Here is a 20,481-nt window from a genome sequence, read left to right as displayed (position 1 = left end):
TGTTGGCTGAACATGAATTATTCCGTTACATATTTTTTTTTAACCCAGATAAAAAGAGAAGTGAAACTTCTTTCCTACAGGCAACTATCTGAGTTAGCTGCTTTTAGCAGCATGGGCTGCAGTCCTAATCCCACTAACCTGGGAGTAAACTCAATTGAATTCAATAGGATTTCCTTAAAAAAAAAAAAATCCAAAAAAATTGATGCTAACATTTTTACATTCCATTGTTCATCAAATTCATCTTGTTTGACTTCCTTCCCGACCCCCTGCCCTGGCTTCCAAATTCAATCAGTCATAATCTTGCATATCATTATTTTTCCTCTATAAGTTTTAAACCTTATTAATAAATAAATTGTTCAGATTTATCCCGTCATAAATGTTACAACAACCCTGCTAATGTTTTAACATATTTACAGTGTTCTTTAACATATTCTATAAATTTTATTCAATCTTGTGTAAATTTCTTCTCGTCTTGTTGCCTGATCTTCACAGTAAGTTTTGCCATTTCAGCATAATATCATCTTTGTTATCCATTCTTGCTTTGTCACTGTACCTTCTTTCCATTTTGGGGCAAACAACATTCTAGCGGCCGTGGTAGCATACATAAACAGTCTCTTTAGATTCCTTGGTATGTCTTCCCCCACTATTCCAAGCGAAAAGGCTTCTGGGTTTTTTTTTTAAAAGGTTATCTTAAACATTTTTTAACTCATTCTAAATCATTTCCCATAAGTCTTTTGCCTTTCTACAAGTCCACCACATATGCATAAAGGTACCATCATTATCTTTACATTTCTAACATGTTTTGGTGCAATTTTTATACATCTTTGCAATCTTAACTGGGGTTAGGTACCAATGGTACATCATTTTCTTATAGTTTTCCTTTAACGAACTACATGCAGTAAATTTTAGATCCTTCTTCCACAGCTTTCCCATGACTTGAGTGGGACATTATGTCCTTGAGTGGGATATTATTGCCCATTTTACCATCACATCTTTAACTTGTTCATCTTTTGTTTCCCATTCCAACAGTAGTTTATATATTTTTGTTAATAATTTTTCATTATTTTCCAACAAATCTTTTTCAAACCTTGAGAATTCCTTCCGAAAGCTGAGTTCAATAGGATTTCCTTCTGAGTAGTGCTGGAGAAGAAATTAAATTCAGTTCCTGTTTTAAGATGAACCCACTTAATCCATACTTTCCAAAGCAAGACAAGAACCAAAATGCAGCCATCTTTATAAAAACACACTTTTCTGAATTTGGCAGTGTAGTTCCCCAATCAATGTGCTCAAAAAATGCACATGCAGCAGTAAAGAATTGGGATGCAACCCATATAACAATATTGTGGATTCCTAGGAAGCAAAACATTGCCCCATTCCCTGTTTGGAAGGCTATCCCTTACAGCCACACTGCTTCCTGCTTCACACATCAGAATGGTTCTCAAGCTACTGAACTAGAATACAAAACTGGTGTCACTGTTGTGGTAAGGGGGGAGGGAGGTGTTCCTCCCCCCCCCTTCTCTGCAAAAATAATTGCCAAGCACAATTGAAAAGTGCTTTCCTACATTTCTTGAAATGTGATTTATCACCTGCAAACAGCAATGTTCTTACTGTACCAGTGAGAGCTGCAGGTGTAACAGCAGAGTCAGCAGTGTGGTGGTGCTAGGAAAGAGGTTTGATTCTTCTAACTCTAAACAATGTTCTCTTATGGTCAAAGAGCATTAATTTTGCCTGCATATCTGTCAAGGATGTGATACATGCAAGTTAATTGGCTAACAGCCCGTTGCTTCATTACGGGGGGAAATCGGTGAAGTGTAACAGTGTGCCCTGATTTCAAAGAAATTGCCTCACATTTTGGTGTAGTATGGCCTATCTGCTGCTATTGTTGTACAATCATTAATGTACCCACATTGCTTTCTGCTGAGTGGTTTTTCTCTGCTTTTTCAAAATGTGTATTCCTGTTGTGAGCCTCGTCCTACTTTTCCTACTCAAGCTCTTCTTGTCCCTTGCACTGTACAAAATAATTCATTCTTGTCTTCCCTGTTTGTTGTTGTTGTTTTGTCGTTTAGTCATGTCCGACTCTTCGTGACCCCATGGACCAGAGCACGCCAGGCACTCCTGTCTTCCATTGCCTCCCACAGTTTGGTCAAACTCATGCTGGTAGCTTCGAGAACACTGTCCAACCATCTCGTCCTCTGTCGTCCCCTTCTCCTTGTGCCCTCCATCTTTCCCAGGATCAGGGTCTTTTCCAGGGAGTCTTCCCTGTTTATTCACCTTAAATATCCCCCCCCCAAAAAAAAACAAATCTATCTGAAAAACAGTTTAATGTCTCAAAATCTCTCTGCTGAATTATCTAATGTAAATCCTAGGCAGTGAGCAAGGCTAAAGTTTTGTCTTCACTAAAAAGAAAATACCCACATTCTTAAAAACAAACAGAATAATTCTTTATACATTGTTTTCAGAGGGAGGGAGGAAAAGCCCCATAGGCAGTATTATTTAATAGTTGGAGCTGCTAAGAACGATGTTTCATGGCAGGATGATAACTCATTAGGAGAGAATGCTGATGACACAGAATACTATTGCAGGAATATCTCTTATTTTTATAGCCCTGCCTCCTGATCCTTACTCTTTCACCCTTTTTGAATATCAAAGCAGCCAAAATATTTGCTCCTCTCCCTCATTTAAGTGTGCAGGCATACATGACACCCCACAGCCGTTCAAGTAACTGCCATACATGCTGCCCTGACCAGTCTAGCTTCTATGTGAAAGAGGCAGTGGGTCTCTTTGAATGGCTTCCTTTCAAGCAAAAAGGCAGTTTCCAAGCTGGAGTCTGTATGCCTTTGCTATTTGCTTAAAAGTAATTCCCCTCCCCTCCTTCTTGCTTGCCCTCAGATTTTGCAGACTAATGATGGAGACTATGGAGCAAAATGAGATTACAGCAGTGTGCACACTATAGACCTTTAAAGCACATTCAAAACTCATTTTTCCACTCAAAGAATTCTGGGTGCTGTGGTTTGCTAAGGGTTCTGGGAATTGTAACCCTGTGAGAAGTAAACCACAATGCCCAGAATTCTTTCAGTGGAAAAATGTGCTTCAAACACGCTTTAAAGGTATGGTGCACGCACAGCCTAAGTGAATTTTAACATATATTTGTGCCTTCCCATCAATCTAAAACAGCAAGACAAATTAAAAGCAAACTAGTCTCTTTTTTTGGAAATTGTCCATATGCAAAATAGCACTGTTGTCCTGCCCCACATTCTTCACAAGCTCAGGAGCTTTCCGGATGCTGCAATTTGTCCAGGAAATATTGTACATGACTGAACAATCCAGACATCCGTGTTCTCTATCTGCTCTCAAACTGCTAACACAAGTTCCTAGAAAACCACAACTGCCGTCTCAGGAAGTGGGACTGTGGAAGTTGGCTGTGCTTTGATGACACAGGCGCTTGGTGGATGGCACATCACATGGTGAAGCAGTGATGCCTCCCTTGCCCGATCCATGCTGCTGAAAACTGAGTTACACAGTGTGTTTGTTTCCGCTACAAATCATATAATCATAGAGTTGGAAGAGACCACAAGGGCCATCGAGTCCAACCCCCTGCCAAGCAGGAAACACCATCAGAGCACTCCTGACATATGGTTGTTATGTCAGGAGGCCAGTTTGTGTTTGAGGCCAGTTTGAGATGCTGTGTATATGTTAGGGGTAATGGAAGTTGAGTTGTTATAAAGTGCCTAACAATTGACCATTGCACACATTCACTAAGTTGCATGGAGAATGTGTGCATCCCCTGTCCATGAAGAATCAATTGTGCATATTTCCCAGTCTATATGCACAATATCCAATAAATACTGGGGAATGTGCATATTTCTACTAGCCAAAATGTATAAGCCCCAACAAGTGCTGGGGTATGTATCTTGAGTGAATTTTGTACATTGTTTTGCCAATATGCATAATTGCCAATGTGCGTATCTCCAATGCATTTTATGCACTTTCTGAGCAACATGCACATTCTCTGGGCAATATACATAGTTGCCAAGAAACATGCCCTTGTTTTCTCTCTTTAGTTCAGAAGTGTGCAATCTGTGCATGCACACACACAACCTCATTTGTGGGCATAAGATGATTATCGGGGGGGGGCAGTACTGAGAGTGGGGTATTTAGGCTGAATCCTGACTTCACTTACCTGGGAGTAAGCCCCATTTAATTAATTAGGAGGATTTACTTCTGAGTATACATAGATTGCCTTCTGACCTTTAGATTCTCCAGGATCGGAGGTAACTGATTGATGCATGCAGACTAATCTTATGCATAAAGTTATTTCCACTGATTTCAAGGGGACTTGCTCCCAAATGAGTGCCCATATGATCGTAGGCTTATTCCCTACCTTTTTGCAAACAACGTCTTATTTTCTTAATACGTTGGTTGCAAGGGGGAAACCAAAAGAATTCCGAAAAATAAGGGCGATCTTTATGCAAAGCGTCGATTAGGAAGCCCAAAGTTTCTCCCTAACTTTGCTTTCCCCCGCCCCCTCGGCGAGACTTTTTATTTCTCTCGTGTGTGATTTTCGCAGGCTGCGAAATCTGACCTCATCCGCGAACGGGCGTGTCGTGACGTCAGCGGGCGGCCCCCTCCCGCTTCTGACAGCAGCAAGCAGCAGCAAGCAGCGCTGGACCGGTGATGGGAGGAGTGAGTACTGTACTAAGTCGGGGAGAATTTTGACGCGGGCGCTTTCACGTGAGCCCTCCTGGGGCTGGAAACTATTGTGCGGAGCCCAGAGAGAGAGTGGCAGCAAGCGGGGAAAGTGGCTGCCATTGCGCGCAGCGGCCAGAGGCGGCGGTGCCGAGCTGGCGCTGGGAAAGAAACTGCACGGACATCCTGGTTTGTACCACTTAAAGGAACAGCCAGAGAGTCGAGGGAGGGAAAGAGAGAGCGAGCGAGGGAGCAGCCAGCCAGCCATAGACTCAGCCAGATCGGTGCTTTCCCGGCTGTTTCCCGACAGAGGCGGAGCGCCCCTACGGCTCGGTGAGTGCCCTTGGTTCCTTTTCGCCCCCTTCCCTTGCCGCTCTGGGATGCCAGATGGGCTGTGGGGATCGTCATCTGCCCCACGCTTCCTTGCAAGCTTCCTCGCTCCAGCCCCAAGGGCGGGCGGATGAGCGCCTGGAATTGTTCCGCTGAGCGTTATTGGGAATGGTTTGCCAATGCAGCCGGGGTTGCAACCCTTCTCCGCCCTCGGTCCCTCCCTCCGTTGCATGGTGAGCTGGCGCGGCGCGGCCGGTTGCAACCCGGCAGGGATTAGCCTGCCACCTAGTGCGCGCGTGTCCTTTCCTCCTGCTCAAATGCAGAGCAAAACGGCAGGATTAAAGCCGCGGCGCCCGCAGGGAACTCCGCCGCGAGGAGGGCGTCTTCTCGGCCAACTCCACCCGGGAGATCCTGCTCTTCCTCCCTCCCTCCATCTCCAACCCCCCACCCCCGAGGGAGTAGGGATCTGTTGCATCATGCCCCCTTTATCTTTACTACATCTCCTCCCTTTCCCTTGGAGCAACCGGAAAGTTTGACTGGAGCCCAGCGTTCTCCTCAGCCATATGGGGAGCCCCGCTGCACCCCTCGGGAGTGTGGCCACGAACCCCTTCCTGTATCCTCCCCGTATCTGGCTGCGTTGCCTAGCCTGACTTGAGCAATGGGGCGGCTGGGAAGTGCCCGGAGCTCAATACTGAAGCGTTGGGGGCGTGTGAGGTCAATAGGGGGGGAAGAAGAGGGCAGTTGCTCTGAGCGTGTCTGGGATGCTCCACGCTCTGGTCCTGCGTGGGCTTAACTTTTCCTCTCAGCCCCGCCGCGGGGCTCCCTCTCGAGGCGACGCGCCAAAGCGGCCTCGTGACCTTTTCACCTGCTCGCCCCTCAGCTTGCCTTCCGATAGCGCGACCTTTGACTTAGCGTTTGAGGGGTGCTCCTTTATGAATGCTGCCAGTGACCCTGGAAACTTCGTGGCGGAAACATAAAGTAATGCCACCTTGCTGCTGCTGCTGCTGCTGCTGCTGCTGTTGTTTCAACCCAGTGAAAATGCAGGGACTCTTGTTGCCCTCCCCTCTCCTTGGGCGGCTTAAAGTGTTTTTAAAGCATCTTGGTGCCCAGCGGTTTGATGTGGATACTGGATAGGGCAAATGCCTCCTAGATTCCCATTCCCCTTGCAGAAGCAGTGCTTGCCCTCCAACCTTGTTCTCCAGCAGGGCAGCCTTTTGTTGTGCCGCCTCCTACATGCTGGAAGCAGCGTGGCAGATTCTCAGGCCAAAGTCTCCACCTCCTCTGAGGGAGACGGCAGCCTCAGCCTGCCAGCACCAATCAAGCTGCATGAAGCTTCTCTCTCTCTCTCTCTCTCTCTGTGTGTGTGTGTATGTGTGTATCTATCTATCTACAGTGGTACCTCAGGTTAAGTACTTAATTCGTTCTGGAGGTCCGTTCTTAACCTGAAACTGTTCTTAACCTGAAGCACCATTTTAGCTAATGGGGCCTCCTGCTGCCGCTGCACCGCCAGAGCATGATTTCTATTCTCATCCTGAAGCAAAGTTCTTAACCCGAGGTAATATTTCTGGGTTAGCAGAGTCTGTAACCTGAAGCGTATTTAACCCGAGGTACCACAGTATCTACGCACACACACAGAAATTTATTTATTTTTGAAACAACAGGGCAAGATACACACTCCAGCTGTTACACAGAATCAGAGGTGACCACAGTATGTTGACAAAGGACAAATTTGTCGTCGTCGACAAATCTCCACATATCCTGAAGGACTGAATCTGCTCACTTAGCTTGATTTCAGCGCTATAGGCCTGAGTGGTTTGTAACTGATCTCCCTGTCAATATATAAAAATAGTGTGAGCCTTGTGGTAGATCAACTCCAAATATGAAGCCAGGATGGTGCACATGATCTCAGATTCATCATACAAAGCTTTTGTTGAGATTCAGTGATAAAGGCTCCTTTTCCTAGTCTGCTGCTTGTGAAGAGTACTGCCGTCCTAAGAGTATTGCTGCCCTAAGCAGCACTTGGGTTCAGCCACAGGGTTCAACTGCCTTCCATCCTATCCAAATGGGCATTCTCAGGGTGATTTTCCAAAAAATGAGTCCATGAAAAACAGGCCTCTGAAAGCTATGCAATATGTTTGCTTTGGGGTGTGTGTGTTTGTTTGTTTGTTTTAAATTTGCTTACATTTTCTAGCATAGGCTTGGCACTGGATTACCATGCCGGAGATTAGAATTTGATCTTTGCTCTGCAGCTCCTCTGCCATATATGACCTTGGGTCTCCCATCTGATTGGGTGTGGCCATTCTCTTGGCTTGCTTTGATTTGAGCTCCTGCAACACCTAGCACAAAAAGAGGTTGGTCAATTATCTGGCTTCTGCTCAGCCATGGGGTAGCTGCAGCGAACGTGATGCTCAGAGACTTTGTAGACAGATGGCTGGGTTTTTAGTTATAATTTTTAAACAAGGCAGTATCCTTGCCACAGGCCATTCATTAAAATGAAGTGATGAATAATACATAAGTCGCCATATCTTTCTTAGAGAGGGGCCTGATGTGATGGACTCATTTCTCTAGCTGTATGCTTTCCTTATCAACTTATCTTGGCAGCATAGAAAAGAAAACATACGTATAAGTTTCCTAATATAGTTGTTCAAAAGGCAATTAAGTTATGCATTTATTCCATTTATTTAACATTGTCTGTCCTGCACAGAGCTTTGAGTGGCATATTTGGGAATCATTCCACACACCCCTTCCTTTTTTTATCCATGCAGCAGCCCTTTGAGATTGGTTAGGGTGAAATGGTAACTTATCCAAGGTCACTAACTGATTATGATGGCTGAGTGGGGATTTGAATCCAGGTCTTTCTAATCTGTATCTAGCATTGTGGCCCAGGTTTCTTCCTCTGAGCTGTTGAGCCACTTCCATGTTTCTAGCCATGCATTTCTTCCTCCTTTAGGATTATTACCCCATAAACACCAAGAAATACAGCTTCCTCCACCGGTTTCTCTCTGAGCTAGAAAAAGTGTAGCCCGCTGAATTTAGTTCTATACTGTATCTGTTAATATATGAAACTTTGAAAGTGCAATTTACAGTAAGACTAGGGAGACTTGCATGTGTTTTTACAAAAACGAACCACTGCCGCTTGAAGATCCCATGAATCTGTGTAATCCAGTGAATGGAATGGTTTGTGTACATCTGGGATTCCAGTGTATGCCCAAGCATAGGCTTCCTAGGTGTGATTGTTGGTAGGCTACTATCCCTTGGTCTCAATTTCTCATCTGTGAAATGTGAATAACAGCAACCTTCGCCTCTCAGGACTGCAGAAGAACTAAATATTCAAGACCATAAAGCAGGGTCTCCTGCTGTTGCTGGACTACAACTCCCGCCATCCCTAGCTAGCAGGAGCAGTGGTCAGGGATGATGGGAATTGTAGTCCAAAAACAGCTGGGGACCCAAGTTTGGGAAACCATGCTGTAAATCCTATGCTGTAAAACCATGCTGTAAATCCACAATCCTAAATATGCCGTTCTTTGCATTAATGGAGAAAGTGTGCTAAGGAACAAAGTGCTGTATGAATAGTTACTAATAGATCTGAACCAGCATAATCAAACAGAGAGTAGGGAAAAATCTAGACATTGTTTTACTTATTTGAAAAATGCTTTCCTAAGGCAACCCCCCTAAGGCAACCACACACAAAGCAAAGATAGTAAAGTTAATTACAAATGCGATTGCTCCAATGGGAAAGTTCATTTGCTTGCAAATCCTGGGATTTCGTGCAATACTGGCCTTCTACACTAAAGGAGAACTCTGACTTCAAACTCTCTTAAAAGTTGGGTACATGCAGTTAGAGTGTGCAGAGGCACTGATTTTGAGATATGTGTGGTGGGTTTTTCCAAAGTACATTAGTTTATATAATCCCTTTTCCTGGAGAACATTGCACAATATTGCACAGGAGGCCAAGCAAAGGGGGATGTTTGAGCTGAAAAATGAAAAAGCTAAGAAAGAGCCACGGTACAGAACTGCAAATAAAATAAAGTAAAATAAAATAAAAAATAAAACAAACCATTGAAACCAAGAATGCACAGCATGGCTGAAATTGCAGATGCTACCAAGTGTCAAATAAAATGCAGGCTGTAGTGGTATTGGATAAATAGCACTTTGATGAGGGAATTGTCCTAAGTAAATGGCATTTAATTTAAGCACTAGTCACAAATGACAAGATGCTGGGTGCATTAAAAGAGGATTAGGTAAATTCATGGAGGATGAGGGTAGCAATGGCTGCTAGCTGTGTTCTTCCTCCATGGAGGCAATGCTCTGTCTCCATGGTTGAAGACAGTAATGCTTCTGAATACCAGTTGCTGGAAATCACAGAAGAGGGTATTGGTTGGGTCCTGCTTGCAGGTTTCCCACAGGGATCTGGTTGGCCACTGTGGCAGCAGGATGCTGGACCAACTGAGTCATTGGCCTGATCCAGCAGGCTCTTCTTATGCAGATGAGTGAGTGGGATAAGGGACCCTCCTATGAGATCAACGTAGAACCAAAAGGTCTACCAGAAGGGGGAAGCCCCCCTCCTGTGCACCCAGTTTCGAAATGAAGCAGGTTGCTGTTGCAGGAGGGACAGAGCTCTCCACCTCTTCTGTACCAAACCGCCAATGGGCTGGCAACATAGGCAGGCCTATTTACCAGGCTTTATTAATAGAGCTCCATTTTGACCTTGCTATCAGGCTACATCTTCACATGTAGCAGAGTGAGGTGGGAATGAGATGGTAGAATGGACTGTGCTATGTCAGATTGTATGTGGTGAAATCATGCTTTGAATGTTCCCCTATGTCAATTTCCCCTGCAAATAGAAGGCTAGCATGGCAGGGAGTGGGTTGGGCTTGAATCTTCCTAAGCTGCTATTTTTTAATATTTGTAAGGAGATTTCTATGGTTTTTAAGATTCAGTATTTTATTTATTTACTGCACTCATATCCCACCCCCTCCTCTAAGGAGCTCAAGGTGACATGCATGGTTCATTGCCTTCCTTCCCATTTTATCCATGTGAGGTAGGTTAGGCTAAATGACTGTCACTGGCCCAGGGTCACCCAGTGAGTTTCATGGTTGAGCGAAGATTTGAACCCTGGTCTCCCGGGTCCTAGTCCAACACACAAAGCACTACAGCACCACTGGCTTTTTACCACTATATTCCACTACTGCAAGTACAGTGGTACCTTGGTTTACAAACTTAAACCGTTCCCGAAGTCTGTTCTTAAACCAAAGCATTCTTTCCCATAGCAGCGTGGGATTCAATTAACAAATGGAACACACTCAACAGGAAGCGGAACATGTTCTGCTTCCAAGGCAAAGTTCACAAACCAAAACACCTACTTCCGGGTTTGCAGTGTTCTTAATCCAAGTTGTTCATAAACGAAGCTGTTCTTAAACCAAGGTACCACTGTAGTCTTAAGTGGTCCTGTCTATTCTGCCTCTAGACTCCACCACCTCATTTGTCCATATTTCTAGACCCAACCGTAAAATATCTCAGGCAATATGATTGATAGACCATTCATACAATCATTTTGCCTCCCAGTTTCGCTCCATCCTTCTATCCAGAGAATTGATTGTCGAAGTATTAAGTAAAATGCCTCTCCATAATGCAAGCAAGCAGACATGCTGGGATGCTGTTTAATCGTGTAAATTAAGACCATTGGATTAGATCAGGCATGGCCAAACTTGGCCCTCCAGATGTTTTGGGACTACAACTCCCATAATCTCTAGCTAACAGGACCAATGATCAGGGATGATGGGAATTGTAGTCCCAAAACATCTGGAGGGCCAAGTATGTCCATGCCTGGATTAGATGTTGATGAGGTGTACATAGGTTCCAGGGGAAGCTACGCAATTGCTGTAAAGTCACTACAGTTTTTTCAAAGTCCCACCCCGAACATGCAGATTCCTTGATTTTATTTAGTTCCTTGTAATGTGCTCCTTTATGTTGCAGTGTTGATGTGCTATTGATTTGGCAGAGTACGTTTGGTAACTCTTTTTTTTTTAATACTAGCATTTTACCGCAGCGTTAGGCTGCCACAGGAAGTGCACATTGAGGGCAGCATATACAGTCATGTGAGATGTGGGTGTGCAAGAAAGAGAAGGAGAAAACTGTTTTAAGGGCACCCAGGGAACTTTATGACTGAATGAACGTTTGAACTCCGGCCTCCCCCACCTAACACCCTAACCACTATACCTCTTTATGCAAGAACAAAGCCCTGTGGAAGCGATAGACAACCTGTGGCTCTCTGGCCCCAGCCAGCATAGTCAGTGGCTCAGGGATGATGGGAATTGTGTTTCAGTAGCACTTGGAAGACCACAGGTTTCCTCGCCCTTCCTTGTGGTCTGCTATCCTAGTCTAAGAGTCAGAAGGGGGGCGGGGGATGATGCAGTACTAGTACAAAATTATCAGCGTGGTTTTGCACCAGAGTTACACTGGTGCAGCACTTGGGACCAATGGACCTGTGTTAAATGATGCTGCTGCACCATCATGAGTGGTTCTAGATGAGTCAGATGTGGGTATAAACAGCAGGAGGAGATTGAAGGGGGTGGGTTATACTTGTGCTTTTCCATGTGGATCATACAACAAATTAAAAACAGGGCAGATTACAACCACAGGAACAGGGTGGCTTTGAAAACACACATCTCAGGTGTCAAAGGCCAGGGTAAAGAGGTGCGTCTTCAGCACACATGCAGGCCCCCCACTCACAATTTGCAAGGAGAGAGAGATCAAAATATTTCAGATAGGTTTCTTGACCTGCCAAACAATACTGATGGGCTTTGTAAGGTTAATCAGAAACCTAAAAACAAAACAAAACAAAACAAAAGAACAAACAAACAAAAACACCCACCACTTATAAAAAACATATAAAGGTGGGGAGGGAAGTTGGGAGGATATGGGGTTGTATCCAACTAGATTCTTTTCCAAGTACTCTCATAAAAATTAATGGACCTTTAAGTTTGCCTTGCCCATTAATTTCAGTGGATCTACCAAAATAGGCTATAGCTGATACCCTGTTTCTGATAATATTGCATGAACTTCCATCTCTTTTCAAGTTGGTACACCAAAGATTCTGTTCCCTTTTGCAGACATGGAAGCAAGAGATGATCTTTTGCCCCCTTTCAATTACTTGTATAACATTTCAGCATTACTACAGAAGAAACGTGCTAGACTGTAATGAGTAAATGTATCTGTACTGTTTATAACCAAGCTCACAAATTTATGTACATCACTTCAGTTTTCAGCTTGCTGGAAAGATCTGTTGGAGCTGTTCAGGGTTGGGGAATCTGTGGCTTGTAGATCAGGGCTTCTCAAACTTTCCATCCCCACGGCCCACTTGAGACAGCTGAGGCCAACCAGTCATAAAAGGTTGGGACAGGGGGAGAGTCAGACACAAAATGGTGACAGTTACTGGCATAATTGATTGACAATTACTGACATCAATTCTACTGATGTCTTATCTATTCTTTGCCATCATTTGCCATCCATCATTTTCCTTGTGGCAATGAGTTCCATGGTTCTACTTTCATCAAGCAGAGTGCAGACATTGACTCAGAGGTAGTTACCCGATTTTAGGCAGAATTTGCTGATCCAGAGGCTGCTACCACATATTCCACCCTTCACCAAACAGATGCCCCCCAGCTGTTTTGGACTAAAACTCCCATCAGCCCCAGCTAGCACAGCTGTGTTGAATGAGACTGATAGGAGTTGTAGCCCAAAACAGCTGGAGGGCACCAGCTTGGTGAAGGCTGGTATATGCACAAGCATCTTGGATTGAGTTAAAGGCCGGAGGGCTTTTACATTTTGCATTTTGATTCATTTTAATATCTCAGATTAGAGCAATGACATTTCATACTGAGTCATGACATCCTCTTTAATCATTCTGTTTTTGGTGGGTGCTTCTGCCTCTCCAGAAACAGCTCCATATGGCTGTGTGATGATGATTCATCCCAAGTTTTTGTCTAGCAGGATTCTGTGCATCCTGCATCTGTGAATCTAGCTGTGGTGTGTTTATCACGAATTATTTGCTTCAATTCTCCATATATCATTTGGCTTTAAAGGAAAAGAAGAAAAAGGGGGAAGCACCCACTATCTCCTTCGGATATTACTTTTTAGGCAGAGCAGTCCTATATCCCATTTATGTTTGTCCCAAACTTCCTAGTGTTTTTCATTCTCTCTCTCTCTTTGCCTGTCATTTCCTTGATTCTTGACGTCATGGTATTCAACTGAAAAGTATCTCTCTGCACTCACAAGTTTCTACTGCAGTAAACAAACAGTTCCTTAATATGTCTGTGCACCAGTTCTTCTCTGGTAGAGATCCTGAAGGATCTCTCTGTATACTTTCTGGAACTGTTATAATTCTCACTTCTGTTGTCATCTCTAAAGTTGAGAAGACAAAACACATTCCCATTAAATAGTATGTGAATTTAGTAGCAGAGAATTGAGGCCAGAGCCAGATTTACCTATGAAACCATTCTTTCTTGTCACAGGTTATATAACCACCTACATTTTCCCACCTCTCAATCTCTAACGCCTTGGCTCAGACATTATGCCTAGCCATAGTTCACAACCCAAGCCATGGTTAGAAATTCCAAATGTACAAGAGGCAAACCATGGCTTATAGGTCATCTTCTTGTCATCTTCTGTTTTCTGTCCTCTCAGAATTCTGCTTTAATAAGTTCACCCTTGTCTCCATGGTGTAGCTTCTCTTAAGAAGGAGCTATGGCCATAACTATGGTATGTCAATTTAAACACTTGACACAAACCATGATTTGCAAGCAAACTTCATAACCTTGTTTTAGATTCTAGTTAGTTTTTGCTGGCTGTTTATAAACAATGGTCCATTAGTTTAGGCACTGCACCAAACTTCCTTAATCCTGGTTTGGCACGATGTCTGAATTTATCCATGCAAATGAGTTGTCGTTCAGAGAAGAACCATATAAATGAACAACATGTTTGAATTGGTTCAGATGCAATATTTCCAGCTTAATAAATAATAATTTATTAAACCAGGAATTAGCATGGGTCATTTACACTGTGCACTGCCTTCAGTGCTTTGGCCCTGGCTTCTTTAAACCACAGCTCCTATTTAAAGCACAGTTTCCATTATGTCCAAAACAGGATTTCTTTTTCATTTTTAAATGTCAGTTGGCTAAGTAGGACAGGAAGCCATTGTCTGATCCTGGTTCCAGGTCACAGAAGGATGTGAAGAAGGCCCATTCTTCATTCCCTACTTAATAAACCATGGTTTATTAAGTCAGTAATGTTATGTCCTAACCAGCAGTCCATGTGTTTCAGGGCCCACTAGAGAGATGCTCTTGTTACCAGTATATCAGATAATGATTCAGAAATGCTTGCCTTGGGGCAAATTCTATGTCTCACTGATTGTTGTTTACATTTCTGCATGTATCCAAAATTGTGCCACCGATTGATTCACAGCACTGTCGTTGTCAGTTTGCACTTTATTTCAAAATGATGTTTTACTACTACTACTTCTGTTTTTAGTGGCCTCCCTTTCTCTGCCAATGCAATCCACTGGGAAGAAGACCAGCCTCCCAGTTCACGGGTCCTTTTAACAGGATTCCTTGTTAAGCCTGTTTGATTCACCAACTGTGGCAATTAGTTTTTATGGGAGCACTCCAAATCAGTTTGAAAAGTGGTGCTTGTATAAATCTGTGTCTCCATTCACTGAAACCCTTTATTCATGTAGATTGTGCTTGCAAACAGTTTTATGGCCTGTTGGTTTGCAATTGGCTCTGCTTTACTCCACCTGCGCACCAACACAGTTTCTATCAAGCTCTCGGAACCTGGGGGCTCTGAGCATCAGTACTGTTTTGCAAACGTAATTGAGACTTTGATATTTTAGTGGTGAGCAGAGAATGCTTTTTAAATGTCTTGTAGTCAAAGAAACGAAATGATCCCTCCCAGCTTTCTCTCAGGAGAGGGAACTGTATTCACAAATTGATCAACAGATGGCCTGGATTTTGCTTTGGAAGGAAAGGACAGCCACTGTTGTCAATGTGCTTGCATGTGACTCATGTGCATATATATATATATATTTGTGTATGCCTGGTATTCCAGAGCCCGATAGAGGGTGTTCTGCAACGTGAAGTATGTGATGAGGTTTCTCTGCAGTTGGATAATGGCTGAGGAGATCTGTGTGATTATTGTGCTTCTGTGTACATGCAGCCTTGAGCTGCTCTTTGCAGGCTGATCATGATAATCCATGGTCTGGAGCAGATGGGGTGGCACAGCATGCAGGCACGCACGCACGCACGCACGCACGCACTTGCAAGCATAGCTGTTTACCTGAAATAGGCATACAGCTGAACCATTGGGCGCGGTGCTACTTTTCTAGAAAAAGAAGTGCTGAAACTCACCGCAAATGCCTCCCTTGTTCTCTTAGAAAAGCAATGGCGCCCACCTGAGAGGTGCTGGAACTGGGTTCTGGTGGGTTCAGGCTGAAAAAAAGCCTTGGTTGGGTGAAGTCCCTTATATTACAAAAGGGGACGGAGGGGTAAAGTCTCTGATTGAGATGACGTTTGGGTTCAGAAGAAGTGGGGAGGGAAGCGTTGGTGGGGGGAGTTTCCATGGGATGCCCAGTGTGGCAACTCAGTGGGAATGTAGAGGTGGTCTGCTCTGTCAGCTGAAAGGGCTGTAGAATGAAGCTGTTTCTCCTGAGCTCTGTGTGCTTGACAAGAGAGATGGCCTTGGAGAAACTATAAATTATTCCTAGAGCTCTCTAGTGAGTGGGCCTAAGAATAAAGACCTGGGAGTGAGAAACCTTTAGTCATATCCTTTCTTTCCTGTCTCACTTTGATCTGTCATTGGACCTTTACTGCTTCATTTTGCAGCACAGAGTTAAACTGCCATGCTGGCCCCAAAGTGTATGAGCAGTTTCACTTTTCATTTCCATGTTTTTTTTGGCATGTAATTTGCCCAATCCCCCTATTGCAGGGATTGCCAATGTCACGTCCAGATACTGTGGACTACAACTCCCAACATCCCTGGCCATTGGCCATTCTAGCTGGGGCTGATGGGAGTTGCAGTCAAAGCCTGCAACATGATAATCATCATGTTGGTTGCCCTGTTTTATTGGTTCAATTCTACACTTACTGGAGGGACTTCTGAGATGCACACTGTGCTTACTTGGAGACCAAAGTGTCTGGGGGCGGGCAGGTGGAGAACCACTGTCTCCTGATGAAGTCAGTAGATCTGGCTGGGCACATTGGTTTCCTATCCAATGGTTTCCTTGCAGTATCAGTTCTGGCCACTTTCTGATGGCCTGCTTAATGAGCATTTAGCCTGATATGTTTGTGAGGAGATTAGATGATGCTGCAGAGCATTTCTCCACAACTTTTCTTACTGCAAAAAGTCCAATCTTTTGGGGAATTGGGCTTGTTTTGCAAGAGTGTTAATTGCACAGCCCAAATTTGCCAGGGTGTGACTAAGCTCCACCTGAAAATAGTGAGAACCTAGAGGTACCCTTTGACCATTACACTCCAGTTTACAACTGTGTAAACTAGGGTTTTTTGCCCTACCATTTTCTAACTGGTCTGGAAGCCTGTGCTATCAAATGAAATCTTGTGTAATCAATAGTTGCTTTGGGTAGAAGCATTTTATTTCGGCACTAATTCATTCTTCAGTACCATGTCAGCTGCTTTCCTCAAAACCGTTTATATTTAGAACAACATTCCCTCCATATTATGCTTCTTCTGATTCTAACAGCGCATAATGCGTCAGTATGTGGCTTGGTTTTCTGGAGATACCACTTTAAATGATCTGCACTCAAGAGTCTCATGTGTCTTTCATTATTCCATATCCATGCCAATTATGTTGGCAATGCCTTTCCTGGATATGCTGGGACCTTCTTAGAACCATCTGCATGCAAAGCAGCTGCTCTACCGCTAAGCTATAGCTTCTCTCCCCCCCCCCCCCCCAAGTCCTGTGGCCACTGTGAGATCAATAGCAGATAATGCACTTGCGTGACCTTGTGATGGAATTTGTATATCCTGACTACGTGAAAGATAACATAACCAAGTCATAATCCCAATACTGTTGGGATCAGGGGTTATAGTGATCTCTGGAGAACTTAGCTTTCATGCCAATATTTTGAAAAGGGGATTTATTTCCTAATTCATAGTTGTTAACTGTGAGTTCGACTGAACCAGAATTTGGACACCTCTGAAATCAGGTTGGTGGTGGTATGAAGGTAGAATAGCTGAAGGCATGAAATCAAGAGGAATGCAAAATTTGGGGTTGAGCTGAGGAATAACCCCCTAACTTAAACCTCCCAACTTAATGTTTGGTCAGACTTTAAGTTTGGTAAGCAAACCAGTCCACTTCTGAAGCCCCTAACCACTTCCATGGATCCTGTTTGGACTGTAGGGGTTGAACAAGTGTACAATACGTGTACACAATAGTTGAGCTGTATACTCATACAGTTTTTGTAATGTTCAATGAATGTAGAATGTGCGTACTCAACAATTGAGCTGAACAAATCAACCAGTGTAAACTCTTTCCGAGAAAAATGTCTACAGGTGTGAATATAACTTGTCCCTGGGTTCAGTGTAATGTGTGGATGTGTTCTATTTGAATGTGTTCAGGTGCCAGCTATGTTTGCCAGGTCACAATGTCTGCTGTATTTGCATTAGACTTGGAACTCTGATGGCTAAAAAGCAGTTTCTGCCCATCCTGTTTGGATCATCTTTTAAAACCAGCAGAAAGACTGTTAAGAAAGACAAGGTCTTCTTTGTAGCATTCATTTAAACCAAATTAGCCATGGTGTGAACACTCTGCTTTTCCTGGCTCACTGTTTGAGACTATACGTGGCTGATTCCATTTTGAAATGGGGTCAGCCAAAGACTCTTGGGAAAGCAAGATTTTAATATATTTGTATGCTGCCCTTCACCTCACTCTATTTTAGGAGAGTTTGCTACAAAAATAGACATATAATGACAAGACCAGAACAAAAATAGCAGATAAGACGCTAAAAGTGGCAACACGATTTTAAATTATTGGAATGTGTTCTTCATGAGATGTCTGAGGGATAGAAATGTTTTGGCACCATCAGCCCTCATTAGGGAGGCTATTCTATAACAGGGGCATCACTGCCAAACAACAACAACAACAACAACCCTCTCTCTCCCACTTTGACCCCCATCTCACCTCTGTTGTGGGATCCTGCTAGCAATAAGATCTGGGCTAATTAGTGTAAAAGAAATCTTATATTAAATAGTAATCAAATTGTATATTATTTTGCTTAAATATTTGTTTGCTATTTTCATAAGTTCATTTTTGGTGCTTTTAAATGCCGTGCACATTCTGTTTTTCAATACATGTTGCTTCTTCATGTATGTTTAGCATACTTGGCATGCTGATTTTCACTCCTTGTCCATCCATTCCATTCTGGGTCCCATTAACAGATAATACCAAGGGTGGGTTTTTTTTTGTTTTGTTTTTAATAATAGGATTTTAACCCAGCACTTCTAAATATCCATTGTCTGCAGTCTGTTGTTGCTTAATGCAAGTTTGAGCCTTTTGGTGGCGAGGATCATAGAAGCAGGAAGTTTTAAAGAAGCAGAGAATAAAAAATAATAATTTTGTGGACTTCCTCCCTGCTTTACTTCCACAAGTTGGTAGAAGTGGCAGCACAGCACAAGGAAGCCTCATCCTAGAAAAAGTAAAGAGAGTATGAAGGGGAAAGGGAGGTTTGAAGATAGTATATGTTGTGCCAGACAATGTAACCAATATGTCAAAAAGTGTTTGTCAGACACACATGGGGGACCCAAACCTGCTTTGACAGGACAGATGATATTTCCCAATTTAGGGAGCGGGCCTGGAGCAAGAGCATTAGACACCCCAGGCTTTGGGAGAAAAATTGGAAGTCTACCGCCTCATCTTGTGTAGTGCTGTTGTGCAGTGGAGCGTAATAGTGGGCTCATATGCCAGAGCAGTAGTCTCATAATCTGGGGAACCGGGTTCACGTCTCCGCTCCTCCACATGCAGCTGCTGGGTGACCTTGGGCCAGTCACACTTCTTTGAAGTCTCTCAGCCCCACTCACCTCACAGAGTGTTTGTTGTGGGGGAGGAAGGGAAAGGAGAATGTTAGCCGCTTTGAGACTCCTTAAAGGGAGTGAAAGGTGGGATATCAAATACAAACTCTTCTTCTTCTTCTTCTTCCCCCATATATGCTCTGGTGCTGCAAACTACTGCTTCTGCTCATTTCTAGTAAAAGTAAATATTATCTATAATATGAGTCCATGGTCACTTTTCTGAAGGGGAAAGCTCAAAAGCTTTGCTTCCATTTTTACCTATCGGGGATGGAATCGTCAATATTCTCAAACCCCACTCCCTATATACATGAGACCTCTTTTCCCAGCTGCATTAGATAAAGCAAGCCTGTTGGTACCTTTCTGCTAGCACACAAGAGGATAATGATACAGCTGGAACTGCAATAGAAATCCCAGCAGCCCCTCATCCATCATGGTTACTCTTTCCCCACAGTGAGAGTTAAATTCCAACATATTCAGCAGTTGCAGAATACACTGCCATCAGTGTCCCGTGCTGTAAGATTCTTTAGAATATTTCTCCCATTGTAGCTCATTTCCTCATTCCCTTTTGTCCTTCTTTATGTCATTTGCTCTGTCTGAACTGGCCCTGCGCCTTTACTTCACAGCACGTTTGAATTAATGTAATTAGTAGGTGCATTATTAGATCACTTAAGCACAAAGAACTTGTGTGCATGTCTAGTAACCGTCTTAAGTAACCCCATTAACAAATGACGGGGCAACTGGCCCACACACTGAAGTAGATCAATCCCTATTACTTGAGTTGCTGACTCAAGGTTGCACAGGCAGAAAGAAACCTTGGAAGCTGTTTTAAGAATGTTCTGAGTGCCAGTGGAGAGGAGGAAAAGTGGGTGCACCGGTTTATTTTGTTTAAAGGATAACTTTGAGGGGATGCTGGAGAGAGGCACAAACCTTTTTGCATCACTTAAAAAATACATTTTGTTTTTGTTTTTTAAGTAGAAGAAATTGTAGAGCCCAAACAACCTTTTGGTATGTTATCCCAGAGGGAGAACCCAGAGGAATAGTCAAATGATAAGGCTTTTTTAAAAAACAAAAATGGCTGGAACAGATGAAATCTATTGGGGAGCCAGATGTGGCCTTCAGGTTAGGAACCCTTGCTCTAGGTTGTGAGAAAGTAAATCTAAGGGTCCCCCCCCCCAGTTGGGTTGAAGGAGCCCTTGTCAGGCTAGGAAACTGCCCCCAGCCACCCACATCCCCAGTTGACTAGAGTTGTGTTTGTCAGGAGGTACAGCCTGATGGAACTGATGGTAGCTTATCAGGCTGTGGGTAAAACCTCAGTGCCTAGGACTTGCCGATCGTATGGTCGGCGGTTCGAATCCACGCAGCGGGGTGAGCTCCCGTCGTTCGGTCC

The 20,481-nt window shown here is 43.7% G+C and overlaps 1 protein-coding gene across 2 annotated transcripts in view; it reads left to right on the top strand.

Moving 5' to 3' along the window:
- Positions 1 to 4,641: 4,641 nt before the first annotated feature.
- SLC25A22 (solute carrier family 25 member 22) overlaps positions 4,642 to 20,481 on the top strand; it is a gene marked incomplete at its 5' end in the record, with an annotated part of 70,519 nt that continues 54,679 nt past the window's right edge. Inside the window, one exon of one of the 2 annotated variants that reach the window (XM_083428264.1) lies at positions 4,642 to 5,019. The remainder of the gene's footprint in view (positions 5,020 to 20,481) is intronic. The other variant, XM_083428267.1, reaches the window with a different exon arrangement.

This window comes from Podarcis tiliguerta (genome assembly GCF_965153285.1).
Source record: "Podarcis tiliguerta genome assembly, chromosome: 1".
NCBI classification, from domain to species: Eukaryota; Metazoa; Chordata; class Lepidosauria; order Squamata; family Lacertidae; genus Podarcis; species Podarcis tiliguerta.
The sequence above is the reverse complement of the archived record's forward strand: the minus strand, read 5'-3'. Positions and strand labels throughout refer to the sequence as shown.